The following is a 15,596-nucleotide window of genomic DNA, read 5'->3' as shown; positions in this document are numbered from 1 at the left end:
CTACTGTATAGCATTACATAATTTTGTATGCACTGGAAAACAAAAAAAATTCTGTGATTTCCTTCATTGCAATATTCTCTTCATTGTGGTGGTCTGGAATTTAACCTGGTCCAAGGAACTCCTATACAGCATCATATTTTTCTATGTATTATACATAATGTGTCCCTCCACAAGAATGTATATTCCAAGAAAACAGTACTTTACTCCAGTGCCAAAAACAATGCTGGGCATATAATAAACATTTGTTGATTAAATGAATAAACAAATATTGTGCTCTCTATGTGAATCTGATGCTGCTTTTTGTAAGCCATAATTTTATCATTTCACTCTTATTGGTCCTATAGTAGTCTATAAAACTCTTTGTATGGTACCAGGAGTTCTTTAGATCACCCTTTTGAAGAGGAATTACTTCTACATTCCCCAGAAGTCCTGAGATCAGAAGTTACTACCAAAGAAGAAAAATCTGAGTAGTTTGAGATGAAAATATTGTTGAAATATCCCGTCTTTCTATTAAGAATTCTTAGAGGGAAAAATAAATAAACTGGGGGAAATCCAACTCAAACATCAAAGACTAGTTTAAAATCCAACCCTTTCATTAATCCCTTCCTTCCCCATTCACTTTGTCACTAACCTATAGTAGTGCTCACCATGGTCCCTTCTCCTGGATATGTAATCTCTGGGGGACAGGAACTGGATCTCTCCTAACCTGTCACCAGCTATCCATGATTAACATTCAAAGAACTGTACTGGGTTGAACTGAATGGAGTGAATACTACAGGAACTCCTGATATAACTGCTTATTTGTCAAGGTGTAGCCCACCAAAAGAAGTAACACCATCATCTAGATTACTAAGGGTCAGTTTCAGACAAACTCATCTCCTCTGTTCTGTATGGCCAACTGAGGCAATAGGACACAGCCCAATAAGTTAATCACACGTACAAGTCCAGCCAGGATCCAATACTCTGCTCCTCAAATGCACAAGCCATGGTAAGCAAAGCCTTGCTACGAACAATGGAAAAGAAAAGGATACTGTATGTGTACTTGTTATTCTAACAGTGCGGGGCAAAAGAAGACACCACAGGATGAGATACCCAATAAAGAAGAAAATAATAATAGTAGTAGTAGTAGTAAGTATGCAAAAAAAGAAGAGACAGGAGAAGGACTAGAGGATGAAGAGGATAGAAGAATGAGACCACGGGGGTACTGTAGTGTAAGAACTAGACACTAGGGTAGAAATCTGTTCAAGCTTCAACATTCTCTCAACTTCCTCCAGCAAGCCCTGGTGCGCGTCCTCCGGAGAGGCATTCAACGGTACCCCTCCGGCAAGCCTTCCTTAAAGCAGGCTGCGCAGCGCCGCCTTCTCTACCTGCGTCCCGCTAGGATGCCCCGGGGGGCCGGGCGTGCGTGCGTGTGTGAACGTGTCAGAAATGGGTGATCCGGAGCTGCGGGGCTCCGGGAGGTGGGCGGGGGCCTCGAGGCGGGGCCCGGGGCTGCTCCGAGGCGTGTGCCCGAGGGCGGCCAAAGCCAGGTGCCCCGCCAGGCGCCCCTCCAAGTCGCTCTCACCCAGCCTCCGCCCGAGCGTCCCTCTGGCCCGGGACTTGACGCCCGACCGGCGCGCCGGGACCCACGCAGGAGTGCGGCCCGTGCCTCAGCTGCGCCGGTCCGGGCGGGAAGGGAGTGGGGGAAAGGTCCGGACGGCTGGGCCGAGGCCGCGCCGCCTCAGAGCGCCGAGCTGCTTGGGGCAAAACTTTGGAAATAGAAGGACTCGGATTACCTGAGCGGCGCGGGCGCGGACTCGTCTGCGGTACGGCTGCCGGGCGCGGGCCGGGTTTTCAGCAGCCGTAAAGCGGGAGGAGCGCTCGAGCCCTCGCCCCCGAGCGGTGGCCCCGGCGCCTCCGCCGCGAGCGTCAGCCGCTTGGCAAGGAGCGAGCTGGGCTGAGTCATAATAAAAGACACGTTTGCCGAGCGAAGTGGGAAGGGGGCCTCGAGTAGCGGTGTTAAATGGCGACAGGCTCAAGAAGAGAAAGCTTTTTTTGTTGTTTCTTTTTAATAGGCAGAACTGGAAAACTTGTCCCATGGTGGGAAAGACATGAGATCCTGTTATAATTTGCACGTCCTTTACAAATATGTATCTAATAAGGCTTTTTAAAGATTATTCTTTTAAGTGCATTGCCTCCGGACCCAAGTAGCTAGCTGGGTTGAGCGCTGAGCCTTGTCCCATCCAGCTTTAAGGCTTTATTCTGCAAGTTCCTCCAGTCCGCGCCTTTGTTTCTTTCATCTGTTGAGCAGGATAATGAGGGCTCCTCCCTCACGAGAGAATACTGGGAGGGTACTTGACGTTGAGCTTGCAGTTTGCACTTACTAAAGCTTAATTATTATGCTTTAAAAATAAAAGGGGGGATAAGTGAAAAGAGATCTTAGATGAACAGCTTTGAAAGGAAGGCAGAAAAAAATTTTTTCAAGAATTATAAATGAGACAAATGTCTCAATGGAAGAAAAGAAACTGGAACCTCTAAGAATCAGATGAGAACAACAGAGGTAGCTGAGATGGGAGAGGGAAAAGGGGAAAGAGGGAAGCAAAAAGAAACTAGGCTTGGTGACCGGAAAGCTGAAGCTTCATAGGAGGAGGGGCATGTTTATCGCTATATAGAAAATCATGATAAACTCTCTCTACTGAGGGAGATTTTTTTAAAAAAACTTTAAAGAGATAAACAGCTGTTTAAAATGAGCCCCAAATGGGGAGGCTTTGCTCCAATGAATGAGATTTGGCAGCTCTGCAAAATGAGGAAATTCTTCCCGTGCTGCATCTTAGGGGGTTGAGTCATCAAACCATAGAAAAAAATAGTGGGCTGGATTCCTGAAAGACATGCCAGATGGATGCATTCTGCTTAGTTTTAATAACTCTATGATGTTCCCTCTGTACTGTCAATTTTGGAAGAAAGGAATTTGAATAAAAATTTGAGGAGGGAACTTGAAAATAAGAGCCAAACTAGTAACTTAATGTATGAGTATCCACCCATGATGAGCATACAGTTAAAGATTCCAAAACAAGTAACCATTTCTCACACTTTCATTCTCCCTCCTCTTTGTTTCTGCTTTCACTGTGTTTCTATCTACTTTTGTTATATTATTTTTGTGCAGCGGAACTACCTAGAGGAAAAGTGGTTTTAATTAATACTAGAAAATGGAAGGAATTTTAGCTAGGCCTCTGTAAGGAGGGTCAAACTTTTTGAAGAAGATTTTTGGGTTGAAGTTTTAATGAGAGCAAGGATAAATTAACAGATGTGAAATCAGTAGTTGTTTTACACAAACAAGAAAACAATAGTAGAACTGCTGTGAAAGGATCAAATACAAATCAGAAGCAGTTCTACTCCCTAATTACTGTAGGCACCAAAGGCTGCTGCTAAGTCACTTCAGTCGTGTCCCACTCTGTGCGACCCCATAGACGGCAGCCCACAAGGCTCCCCCGTCCCTGGGATTCTCCAGGCAAGAATACTAGAGTGGGTTGCCTTTTCCTTCTCCAATACACGAAAGTGAAAAATGAAAGTGAAGTCGCTCAGTCATGTCTGACTCTTCACGACCCCATGGACTGCAGCCCACCAGGCTCCTCCGTCCATGGGATTTTCCAGGCAAAAGTACTGGAGTGGGGTGCCATTGCCTTCTCTACACCAAAGGCTAGGGGAGAGTTTTCTCTATCAGATAAAGGAAAATAGGTACCTTGCTCTATCACCCAGGCTTTCAAATAGAAATAAAAGAAAAAAAAGGAGAAAAAAGAAAACAACAAAGAAAAACAAAACAACAACAACAAAAAACCCTCTATCAGCTTCTCCTAGAAGAATTTCTGCAGATTTGTATATTTCTAGGGGATCTCCTGCAGGGTAAAAGGCTTGTAGGTGCCTTTGTCAGTGTAGAAACACAAGCAAAATATTTGAGGGGATTAATTTTTGCAGAATTGGGAAAAACCCAAGTAAGATAAGAATCCCACTCTCTGTTTCAGTTTTGCTAAGCCTTCAGGCTGAAGCAAACATTATCATTAAACCTTTATTAAAGTGAAACAAAGAGATAAAATCTTAAATGGTGTGAAGCCCTTGAACTAGAAGGAGTCAGAAAACAAAACCAAGGCCCCAAAATTAGGAGATTAGGAGGCTTTTCTAAGGAAACCTTTGAACTTTTGGCTGTAATATAAAGGCCTGTGACTTGCTTTAGACAAAGAGGCAATACAAACTAAAGCTGGGAACCTAGAATATCTGGTCAATTCAAATTAAAAAAAGCCTGCCTTGCCTGAGAGGTTTTGGTCTAAGGTAGATCCATTGATTTTAGGTAAAGACAAAAATCTACCACCTGACTTTGTGTGCCCATTAACAACTCAGTCACCAGAATGACATGAATGTGTTTTTTCAGTTGGACTTATGGCATTGTAAACTAAACCTCATGGGCTTGTGAGCATTTTGTGAATTTATTCAAAAGTAGATTTAGACTCACAAGTGTTTGCTTTTAAAGCTTTTAAATTCATCATTCATCGATATTAATAATGTAAAGTATAGTATCCACTTTTCAAGACATTTTATATATATAACAGTTATAATTAATTTATATCAATTTGGTAATAAGTCCCTTTTACACAACTGACTTTAACCTTAGAGTGCTAATATGATTTTTATTTAAGATTTCATAAAAGATTATTTTGGGAAGGATCGATTGTTTTGACTGCAAAAGACCATATTGTTCTAACTTACAACTTCAGGGTAGGGAGGCTTTCATGTTGCATTCCGAGCATTGTTACAACATTATCTGTTTCTAAATCACCACATAACAGAAGCACTGGTTAAAAAGCCCTAACAAATTCAGAGTTTTCAAAACTAATTTCTAGAATACTAAAGACTGTATCAAAGTTGAAGTCAGATTCTCCAGCCAAATTTGAACTTTAGCTGACAGCACTGTTTCCAGATGGAGAGTTAATCCAGTTCAATAGGGGAGGACAGTCTTAAAGATATATATCCTTGTTTTGCTCTGTCAACAATATAGATACTTATTTACAACGATATATTGTACATATTTTAGCAGAGGTCTACTTGAAACTATTCAAATATAAAAATCAACACTCTTCTCTTTTTAGACAATCTAGTTAGGTTGAAGAGTGGTCACTTTATGGGTTTTGTTTATGGACAAGGTCACAACTAAGAATTCTCAAGTAATTAGAATTTCCATTGGAAAAATAACTGTAGGAAATAGGCATTCTCATACATTTCTGAATGTAGTATAAATTATTACACAGCCCCTACAGAGAACTGTTTGGCTCCTTCCCAGGTAGCACTAGTGGTAAAGAACCCACCTGCCAATGCAGGAGACGTAAGAGACATGGGTTCAATCCCTGGGTCAGGAAGATCCCCTGGAGTAGGAAATGGCAACCCATTCCAGTATTCTTACCTGGAGAATCCCATGGACAGAGGAGCCTGGTGGGCTCTAGTCCATGGGGTTGCAAAGAGTCGGACATGACTGAAACAACTTAGCAGAGTACAGAGAACTGTTTAGTAATGGTCAAAATTACAAATACCAGAATTATATTCCAGAACCAGAAAATTGCTTTTAAGAGTTGCTTCTATAGAAATAATGCATGTACATTATTCATTATAATAACAAAAGTTTAAAAATAACCTAAAAGTCCATCTATAGGACAGTGGTAAAAGTAACTTTAACACATTTATATAATAGAATGTACTATACAGTTGTTGGAGGGAAAATAAAGAAACAGAATGAAGAACTTTTCCGTAAACAGTTTTGGAAAGTATAACAATATAGAAAAACAAAGTACAGAACAGTATTTAAAATTTAGTACTTTTTATAAAGAGGAAATACGGTTATACCTGTACATGCGTGTGATGGGAAGAGTGAACACTGAGATTTTAGGAATCAGTGAACTAAAATGGACCAGAATGGAAAAATTTAATTCAGATGACCATTATATCTACTACTGTGGGCAAGAATCCTTTAGAAGAAATGGAGTTGCCCTCACAGTCAACAGAAGAGTCTGAAATGCAGTACTTGGGTGTAATCTCAAAAACAACAGAATGATCTCTGTTCGTTTCCAAGGCAAACCATTCAATATCACAGTAAACCAAGTCTATGCCCCAACCACTAATGCAGAAGAAGCTGAAGTTGAACAGTTCTATGAAAACCTACAAGAACTTCTAAACTAACACTAACAAGACCTTCTAAACTAACTAAAAGATGTCCTTTTCATCATAGAGGACTGGAATGCAAAAGTAGGAAGCCAAGAGATACCTGGAGTGACAGTCAAGTTTGGCCTTGGAGTACAGAATGAAGCAGGGCAAAGGCTAATAGAGTTTTGCCAAGAGAACGCAATGATCATAGCAAACACCCTCTTCCAACAACACAGGAGAAGACTCTACACAGGGACATCACCAAATGGGCAATACCAAAATCAGATTGATTATATTCTTTGTAGCCAAAGATGGTGAAGCTCTATACAGCCAGCAAAAACAAGGCTGGGAGCTGACTGTGGCTCAGATCATCAGCTTCTTATTGCGAAATTCGGGCTTAAATTGAAGAAAGTGGGGAAAACCACTAGGCCGTCCAGGTATGACCTAAATCACATCCCCTATGATTATACAGTGGAAATGAGAAGTAGATTCAAGGGACTAGATCTGATAGACAGCTCACCTGAAGAACTAGGTGCATGGAGGTTCATAACACTATGCAAGAGGCAGTAATCAAAACCATCCCCAAGAAAAAGAAATGCAAAAAGGCAAAATGGTTGTCTGAGAAAGTCTTACAAATTGCTGAGAAAAGAAGAGAAGCAAAAGGCAAAGGAAAAAAGGAAAGATATGGCCATCTGAATGAAGAGTTCCAAAGAATAGCAAGGAAAGATATGAAAGCCTTCCTACGTGATCAATGCAAAGAAATAGAGGAAAACAATAGAATGGGAATGACTAGAGATCTCTTCAAGAAAATTAGACATACCAAGGGAATATTTCATGTAAAGGTGGGCACAATAAAGGACAGAAACAGTATGGACCTAACAAAAGCAGAAGATATTAAGAAGATGTAGCAAGAATACACAGAATAACTATACGAAAAAAGATCTTAATCTGGGTCAAAAAAATGACCCAGATAACCACGATGGTGTGATCCCTCACCTAGAGCCAGACATCCTGGAGTGCAAAGTCAAGTTGGCCTTAGGAAGCATCAATATGAACAAAGCCAGTGGAGGTGATGGAATTCCAGCTGAGCTTTTTCAAATCCTAAAAGATGATGCTGTGAAATTGCTGCACTCAATATTAATAACCTCAGATATGCAGATGACACCATCCTTATAGCAGAAAGCAAAGAAGAACTAAAGAGCCTCTTGATGAAAGTGAAAGAGGAGAGTGAAAAAGCTGGCTTAAAACTCAACTTTCAAAAAACTAAGATCATGGCATCCAGGCCCATCACTTTATAACAAATAGATGGGGAAACAATGGAAAAAGTGACAGACTATTTTCTTGAGCTCCAAAATCACTGCAGATGGTGACTGCAGCCATGAAATTAAAAGATGCTTGCTCCTTGGAAGAAAAGCTATGACAAACTTAGACAGCACATTAAAAAGCAAATACATTACTCTGCTGACAAAGGTCCTTCTAGTCAAAGCCATGGTTTTTCCAGTAGTCATGTATGGATGTGAGAGTTGGACCATAAAGAAAGCTGAGCAGCAAAGAATTGATGCTTTTGAACTGTGGTGTTGGAGAAGACTCTTGAGAGTCCCTTGGACTGCAAGAAGATCAAGCTAGTCAATCCTAAATGAAATCAACCCTGAATATTCATTGGAAGGACTGATGCTGAAGCTGAAGCTGCAATACTTTGGCCACCTGATGTGAATAACTGACTCATTGGAAAAGACCTTGATGCTGGGAAAGATTGAAGGCAGAAAGAGAAGGGGATGGCAGAGGATGAGATGGTTGGATGGCATCACCAACTCGATGGACATGAGTTTGAGCAAGCTCCAGGAGTTGGTGATGGACAGGAAAGCCAGGTGTGCTGCAGTCCATGGGGTCACAAAGAGTTGGACTTGACTGAGTTACTGAACTGAACTGAACTGAAGGAAATTCTGAAAGGAAATGTATGAAATCAGCAATATTTACTCATATAAAGGGGAAATTTAATGCGCTGATTGGACTGAGGAAGGGGTGAAAAGAGCCTTTTCATTGCATACATTTTTGTTTTCTTTTGAGGGAATATGTAAATATATTACCTGCTTGAAAAATTTAAAAAAAAGAAACAGAGACTTCCCTGTTGGTCCAGTGGTTAAGAATCTACCTGCCAAACTTGCATGGGAGGGGAGTTTGGGGTAGAAATGATACATGTATTATGTATGGCTAAGTCCCTTCACTGTTCCCCTGAAACTATCACAACATTGTTTGTCAATCAGCTATACTCTAATACCAAATTATTATTATTATTTTTTTTTATAAAATAAAAGAATCTGTCTGCCAATGCAGGGATCATGGGTTTGATCTCTGGTCCAGGAAGATTCCATTTGCCACAGAGCAACTAAGCCCATGTGCAGCAACTACTGAACCCTAGCTCCTGAACAGGAAAAGCCACTGCAATGAGAAGCCCACACACGACAACTAGAGAGAAGCCCCAACTCACTGCAACTACAGAAAGCCTGCTGCAGCAACAAAGACCCAGCACAGCCAAAAATAATAAATAAAATTTTAAATAAACAAAACAAATGCCGAATTGTATCCATAATTCCATAATGTATAAAAAGATGAAGTTGGAAAATTTATTTTGAAATTGAATAATCCTCCTGTCATAGTTACAAAGTGCTGAAATTTACTATTACGAATTCCTGCTAACTAAACTATGAATTTTATTTACATCTATTTTGACTATAAAGATCTGTACCACTTGAAAAGTTCAGATAAACCTTCACACACAAATAAAATTCATATTTATTTCTCTCTAAGGATTTTAAAGTTTCCAGTAATAAAGAAATTAATTCATAAAGTACAGTGTGTTTTATGCTAATAGACTGTCCAATTTCTTATTATTTTGCTGAAAATACTGTTTGGAATCAAGTACTAATATTTTAATTCTATAGTGACTAAAAGATAATAATTCTTGTGTTAAAGTCCTTTGACCTGGAGACTCTCTGTAATTGTTAACTATATAAGGTCCCTGCTATTTATTTCCAGTGCTTTTGAGAAATTAATGGCCTTAATATGAGTAAGTCAATGAAAAATAAATAAATTCAAATCACACTGTTTATAGAGAATATTGAGATTTTGCAGAAATTTGTGTAAAGAAAGTTACTTAGCTGAGAAAGTAGCATCCAGGAGGTATTGAAAATGTGTGTGTTGCTTCTTGAATATTAAAGTGTGGCAGAAGATGTTAATTTCACTAATGTCGCTTTCCTTCATACATTTCTCAGCTTCCCATGCAGTTGTATTAGTCAAGTAACTGGATTCTGACCAATGGAAAAGGGATGACAGTATGCTATGCTGTCTTTATTTGTGAGCTGGATGGTTGGAGAAACTCTAGCAGAATTTCTTTAAGTACTCTATCTCTCCATATTAAGTGAGGAAAAATAAACCACACTTTTCAAAGAGAGGGGATTTAATAACAGGGCAATGATTACACAGGTTGTAATCTGTAGCTGAAGAAATAGAAAGTAATTCAGAGACAATTGCCGGAAACAGCTACCACCCCTGGGACTGGATGTCATCAGTTCAGTTCAGTTCAGTTGCTCAGTTGTGTCTGACTCTTCGCGACCCCATTAATGGCAGCACGCCAGGCCTCCCTGTCCATCACCAACTCCCGGAGTTTACCCAAACCCATGTCCATAGAGTCATTGATGCCATCCATCCATCTCATCCTCTGTTGTCCCCTTCTCCTCCTGCCCCCAATCCTTCCCAGCATTAGGGTCTTTTCCAATGAGTCAACTCTTCGCATGAGGTGGCCAAAGTATTGGAGTTTCAGCTTCAACATCAGTCCTTCCAATGAACACCCAGGACTGATCTCCTTTAGGATGGACTGGTTGGATTTTCTTGCAGTCCAAGGGACTCTCAAGGGTCTTCTCCAACACCACAGTTCAAAAGCATCAATTCTTTGGCGCTCAGCTTTCTTCACCGTCCAACTCACATCCATACATGACCACTGGAGAACTTAAAATGGTCTCCATAACCTCTACCTCCTCATATTCGTGCTCTGTATAATAACTTCCCTTTGAATATTGGCTGGATCTAGTGATACTCCTAATGAATAGAGTAAAGCAGAATGAGATGTCCCCATGGACTGTAGCCTGCCAGGCTCCTCCATCCATGGAATTTCCCAGGCAAGAATACTGGAGTGAGTTGCCATTTCCTTCTCTTTAAGATTTTCCCAACCCAGGGATTGAACCTGCAGCTCCTTCATTGGAGGCAGATTCTTTGCTGCTGAGCCACCAGGGAAGCCCAGAAAATCACCACCAAAGAGATATCACTTCCAAGATTAGGATACAAAAGACTATAGCTGCCCTCTAAGCATACTTTCTTTCACTCTCTTCTGAGTTACTCATCTGGTGAAAGCCAGGTGACACGTCATGAGACAGTCCTATGGGAAGAAAGTCTCTTGTGTCAAGGACGTGAGGCCTGCCAATAACTGTAGGAGACAGAGTGGAAGTTGATTTCTCCACCCATCAAGCCTTTAGATGAGACCACAGTGCCTGCCAACAGTTTGAATACAACCTCATGACAAACTGTGATTACAGAGGTGCCAAGTTAACCTGTGTCCCCATTCCTGACCTGCAGAACCTGGGAAATAATAAATGGTTGTGTAAGACACTAGGTTTTGGTAATTTGTTATGCAATGGTAATAACAAATATACTAAGAAAACAAAAGGAAAGACATGGGTTACCAAAACCTCAGAGCTCAGAGAGTAACCATGTATGACTGGTCTCTCAGTCCTCTAAGGAGGAACCGTATTTTATGGTTACCTCTTATCTCATCAAGGTGGAATGGACTCCCTCCCAATTATGGGTAGGATATAGAAGCTACTAGAACTCCACACACCAAAAGAATTTGAAATTACAAATAGAAGTGATTCCTGAAGAAAGAGTAGGCACAAGTATATTCATACTGACTTGAGGGAGGCGGAGGGGGTGGTTGGGTCCCTGTAGTGGCTCATATCCACTCTAGCAGTGTGGGCTAGGGAAGAAATTCCTATGCATGGGCTGGAGGGTTTCAAGGTTTAAACTGCCCACTGGTGCCAAAGGAAGAGGCATAGCTGCACTTCTTTATCAGCCTGTTCAAAGATAAGGTCAATTGAGAAAGGGAGGGTGAGGCTTAAACAAAAGCCAGAAACTAAACTTCAAAAAGTGAAGTCTTTGTTACAGGGTGTCTTTCAGCTATGACTTGTACCTGAGGAGCTCAGAGAAGGGTCCCCAGAAGATAGTACTCTGACCTCTTAACAAGGGGCACTTTTGGCTGCAGGTGATACCTCTGAGAGGGAACAAGATCAGTTCTGGGAGCAGCAGGAGACAATTGAGGCCGTATCTGACTGCTGCTGCTCCAACCATGTTGACAGGGAAAAAAAAGTGCCTTCTCTCCTCTTTTACTTTCCAAAATCTCTTTAGTGCTGCCTGTTAGAAGAAATTCATCAGTGTCTCAGAAATGTAAACTATCCTAGCTCCAGCTTCATGGAAGACACTATGGAAGAGCGGATTGGAGCAGAACCCATAGGCTAACACCCAGCACACTCCTCACCTTTGTCATCTCAGCATCTGTGCCCATTCTCTCCTCATATATTTTAACTGCTATAGCAACAATTTCATGCTTCTGCATTTATTCAAACAACAGTACTCTCACTCTCTCCCTGAAAAGGAGAGACACAGAGAAGAGCAGCAACATTACCCTTTTGATCTATTAGTTAAGTTACTTCCTCTATTGGTTCAATCATAAGCCTGCCTTGGATACTCTATAACTGAGGATGAAAGTAAAAGCACTATCATCACCAAACTTTATTTAAAACAATAATAACTTAAGGGGGAAAGTATTATATACAAAATGCTGGAGTCCTTGTTTCTGGAACCAGTCAGAAGAAAGTTGATAATTATAACTTTCGTTATCCATTGCACCTCAGAGGGTATCTCTGCTGGTTATGGTTATTAAGCTGACAAAATGATTCATGTCTTTATTTCCAAAGAATTTAATGCCTCAGTAATTCTGTCTTTTCTGTGTTTCTGTAGTTTTCCATTAATTTTAATATTAAATGTGCATATGTTAGGTGGTAACCCAGAGAATCTGCTGGGTTCCAGATCTAGTCCTCTCTGGCCATTATATAGCAGCAGCCTGATTTCTCTTTGATAATCAGGATCAATCACTTCAGTCAATTAGGTACTCTCCCCTGACAGTTAATTCAGTGATATGAAAAGCTTGAAATGGCCAAATGGCAGTCAGGTTCAGTGAAACAGTGGTCCTGTCTTCTGGTGATAATATTCCTTAGTTCCCTGGAAACTGAGATCACTAAATCAGAAGCATCCAAAGTTTTAGGGATAAGAAGCAGACTTTCACAAATGGATAAGTAGGCATAATCATGAGACGAGCTACTCATATTTCTCCCTCTAGATTCCTGGAGCAACACATTCCAACTCGGGGAGAAACAACACTATATGTATTCAAAACATATACTGTATGCTGTATCCCAGTCAGTGACATAGGCAGAAAGACTAGTGAATATCATGCTGCCTCATTTATCTAGCTGTGAAACAATGTTGTGTGGAATTTCAAGATGGTGAATGTAGGTGTTCTGCAAGTTCATGAGTGGTGCACTGGCCGAGCATTGCTGGCAGGTAAAGCAAATCCATACCCAGAATAAATGTGTCTTTCTGTGATGTCCAGTCTCTGTCTCTTCCGTGAAGGAGTCATGAGATGAAAAGAGCCTGGGATCTTGACTTTCTACTTAGAGTAGAGCTACCAGAGAGACTTTGAATCTAGAAAATCTGCTTTGGACTTTGTGTGTGAGAAATAAAATTTCATTGCATTAAGTAACTGACATTTTGGTATTGTTTATAATAGCTTTCAGTCTACTTTGACTAATTCTAGCAATAAAATTTCCCTTAAACAAGAAAAAGACAAATTCTAAAGATCCATGAAAGAACTAAGGATTTAGTTATACACAAAGCTTTATTCTTTCCTTTTAACATACAACATTAAGAAGCATTTTTCTATATTTAGTCTATGAATTAAGTTTTCTATCCTCATTCAGTAATGATTTTCCATATCTGAAATAACGAGGATATTTTTAAAAATTTTATTACTATTTATTATTATTACTACTGTTTATTATTACTATTAATATTGATTGATTTTTTCCAAAATATCAATATTTCAAATAGTTCAAAGGATTTCTTTCTATCAGTCTAACAGATATGTTTCATTAAAGAATCCAAAAAACTTTGCATGAAATCAAAATTTTAATTACTCAAAAATTAAACTCAAGTTTTTTTCTACCTCTTCCTCTTTTCCTCTAATGCAAAGTAAACTTTGTTTTGTTCCTTATTATATTTTTGGTATTCAGGAATCTTTTATTAACTGAAAGAATAACTGAATAATTGCCAGTTTTCTTTTTCATCATATTGTAATAAACTCTTTCAAATATGTTCACATCTGGAAAATCCATTTTATACCAAAATATTGATAAATGACTAGATTGTACAGTGGAAAAGCAACTTGAGTATTTCTCTTTTCCTTCTCTATCAATATACCAAATGGTCAAAAAAATATTAAATGGTATGTGCAACCCAGGCTATGTTTAAATGAATGGCTTAGCATGAATATCTGGGAGATTTTCCATACTAGAGCATGTCTTAAATAGCTATACAAAACAGTCCTAAATATAATTTAGAATCTTCTTTGAAATAGAAATAACATGATTATCTAATGATTCAGAAAAAAGAAGACTACTAGAATACAGAATGATTTTAATAACTTAATAAGTCTTGCATAGGTAAAGACAAAATAACCTATTCCAAACACTACATAACACTTTCTCTCCAACTTTCTTAATATAGTGTATATTTTGAGATTTCTCCACTTTCATGATTTTTACATTAAGTATACAATATAACTCCAGATGTAACTTTTATATCTTCCATACTAGCATTCCAGTTTATGCAATGGACATCTGTTAACATTTTCCCCCCTTTCATGTCCCCTTGTCTTTGGTAAAATGGTTTTCTCTACCTCCAATGAATTTGATAAAACTATTTATTATTTATTAAATAGAAAAGGGCTCTGACTCCAGGCACAGTTCTTAATTCAAAATACTAATTGTAATTCTTAAGGGACAGAGAATTGTGACTCTCTGTAAAGTATTACAGGCTCTAGCTATAGAGCAGCTGGGAGCCAGCTCTCTCACCTCATGGAGGATCTCTGGAGGAAAGCAGAATCAAGACTGAAAGCCTAAGAACATTATATTCGTTCTAACCTATGCCCAATCTCTTAAACCTCCCAAACACATGAGTCATGTACACCGTATTTTCCTTAAACTGGTTTCAGTTGGATTTCTATCATTTGCAACCAAGAGTCCAAAAATCAAAGCTTTCACTTACCACCTTTTTACTGCTTATTTCATCATGCCTTATAACTTATATTTTAGAATATTTAAAGATGCAAAGCAAGTAACACAAAAATAAATGTAGCAATTAGCAATAGAAAATGGACATTCTCAAAAGACCTAAAATACAGAGTATTTTCATGAATCCCAGAATAAGGAAGGATGGGACCAAATCATCATCAAGTATGAGAAACTGACATTGGGTGTGTTCCTTGCTACTGGGGCATCATCAGCTCTTGGCCCTGCAGCACAGAGGGCTCTGATTCTAATCCAGTACGATTTGTCTCATGACTCATTCTAGCCTTCCTGCTCTCCTCTCTGTTCCTTCCCACTATGACACTCCAGCCTTCTCTAGGAACAACACTCCCTCGCTGTTTCCTCTATGCTTTCTCTCATCTTGATTATGGCTTCTCTTCTCGCAGTTTAGATGAGACATGAAGACTGGATAGAGCTGGATTAGGGCAGAGTCTCCTTTCTCCGGATGGGACAAAATTTCAGAATAGTCCCTTGTTAGGAAGAAAACTTTGGGAGGTTTTCACAATTGCTACCCTTTCTCTCTCCTTGGCGATTTCACGTGGAAGCTTTCTTGGATTCCTCCAGTGAGAACCTGGCAGGGCTCCTAAGAAAAAGCTTACAAGTGTGTGGGGGCCCTCCTATGACTGTGAAAGCCTTTCACTCCCATGCTAGTGCACAATAGGCCTCCAGGAATTTGTCAAAAGTATTGTTTAAATGTTCTTACCACGTTATGGAGTCCAGTGGCTTCTGCTCCAGAAAAACAAACCTTAGTGGCTTTATCCTCTGGACGTGCCTGACTTTACAGTTTACAGAGTGGGTGCTTGCCTGTGTTCTTCATTCTCTCATGAGTCCAAATCACCAGGTCATTTGTTAAAGTTGTCATTTCTCATTATTCTATGAAAAAAAAAAACCACATGGCATTAAAAACCTTATTTAAAAAGTAATTTTTTCATTGAAGATATTTAGAAAATACAAAAACAAAGT

General features: G+C 39.6%; 1 protein-coding gene across 2 annotated transcripts in view; it reads right to left on the bottom strand.

Annotated features, from left to right (window-relative positions):
- Positions 1-15,596, bottom strand: part of NAALADL2 (N-acetylated alpha-linked acidic dipeptidase like 2) — a 1,599,429-nt gene that overhangs the window by 1,520,311 nt on the left and 63,522 nt on the right. Inside the window, exon 3 of one of the 2 annotated variants that reach the window (XM_081570965.1) lies at positions 15,337-15,506. The gene's annotated coding sequence lies outside the window, so the exon portion shown is untranslated. Of the gene's footprint in view, positions 1-1,775; positions 1,808-15,336; positions 15,507-15,596 lie in introns of those variants that run through there. The other variant, XM_081570964.1, reaches the window with a different exon arrangement.

The sequence above is a fragment of the Giraffa tippelskirchi genome, chromosome 2 (genome assembly GCF_054371585.1).
Source record: "Giraffa tippelskirchi isolate mGirTip1 chromosome 2, T2T-mGirTip1v1.2.pri, whole genome shotgun sequence".
Classification (NCBI taxonomy): Eukaryota; Metazoa; Chordata; class Mammalia; order Artiodactyla; family Giraffidae; genus Giraffa; species Giraffa tippelskirchi.
This window is presented reverse-complemented; position numbering and strand designations above follow the sequence as displayed.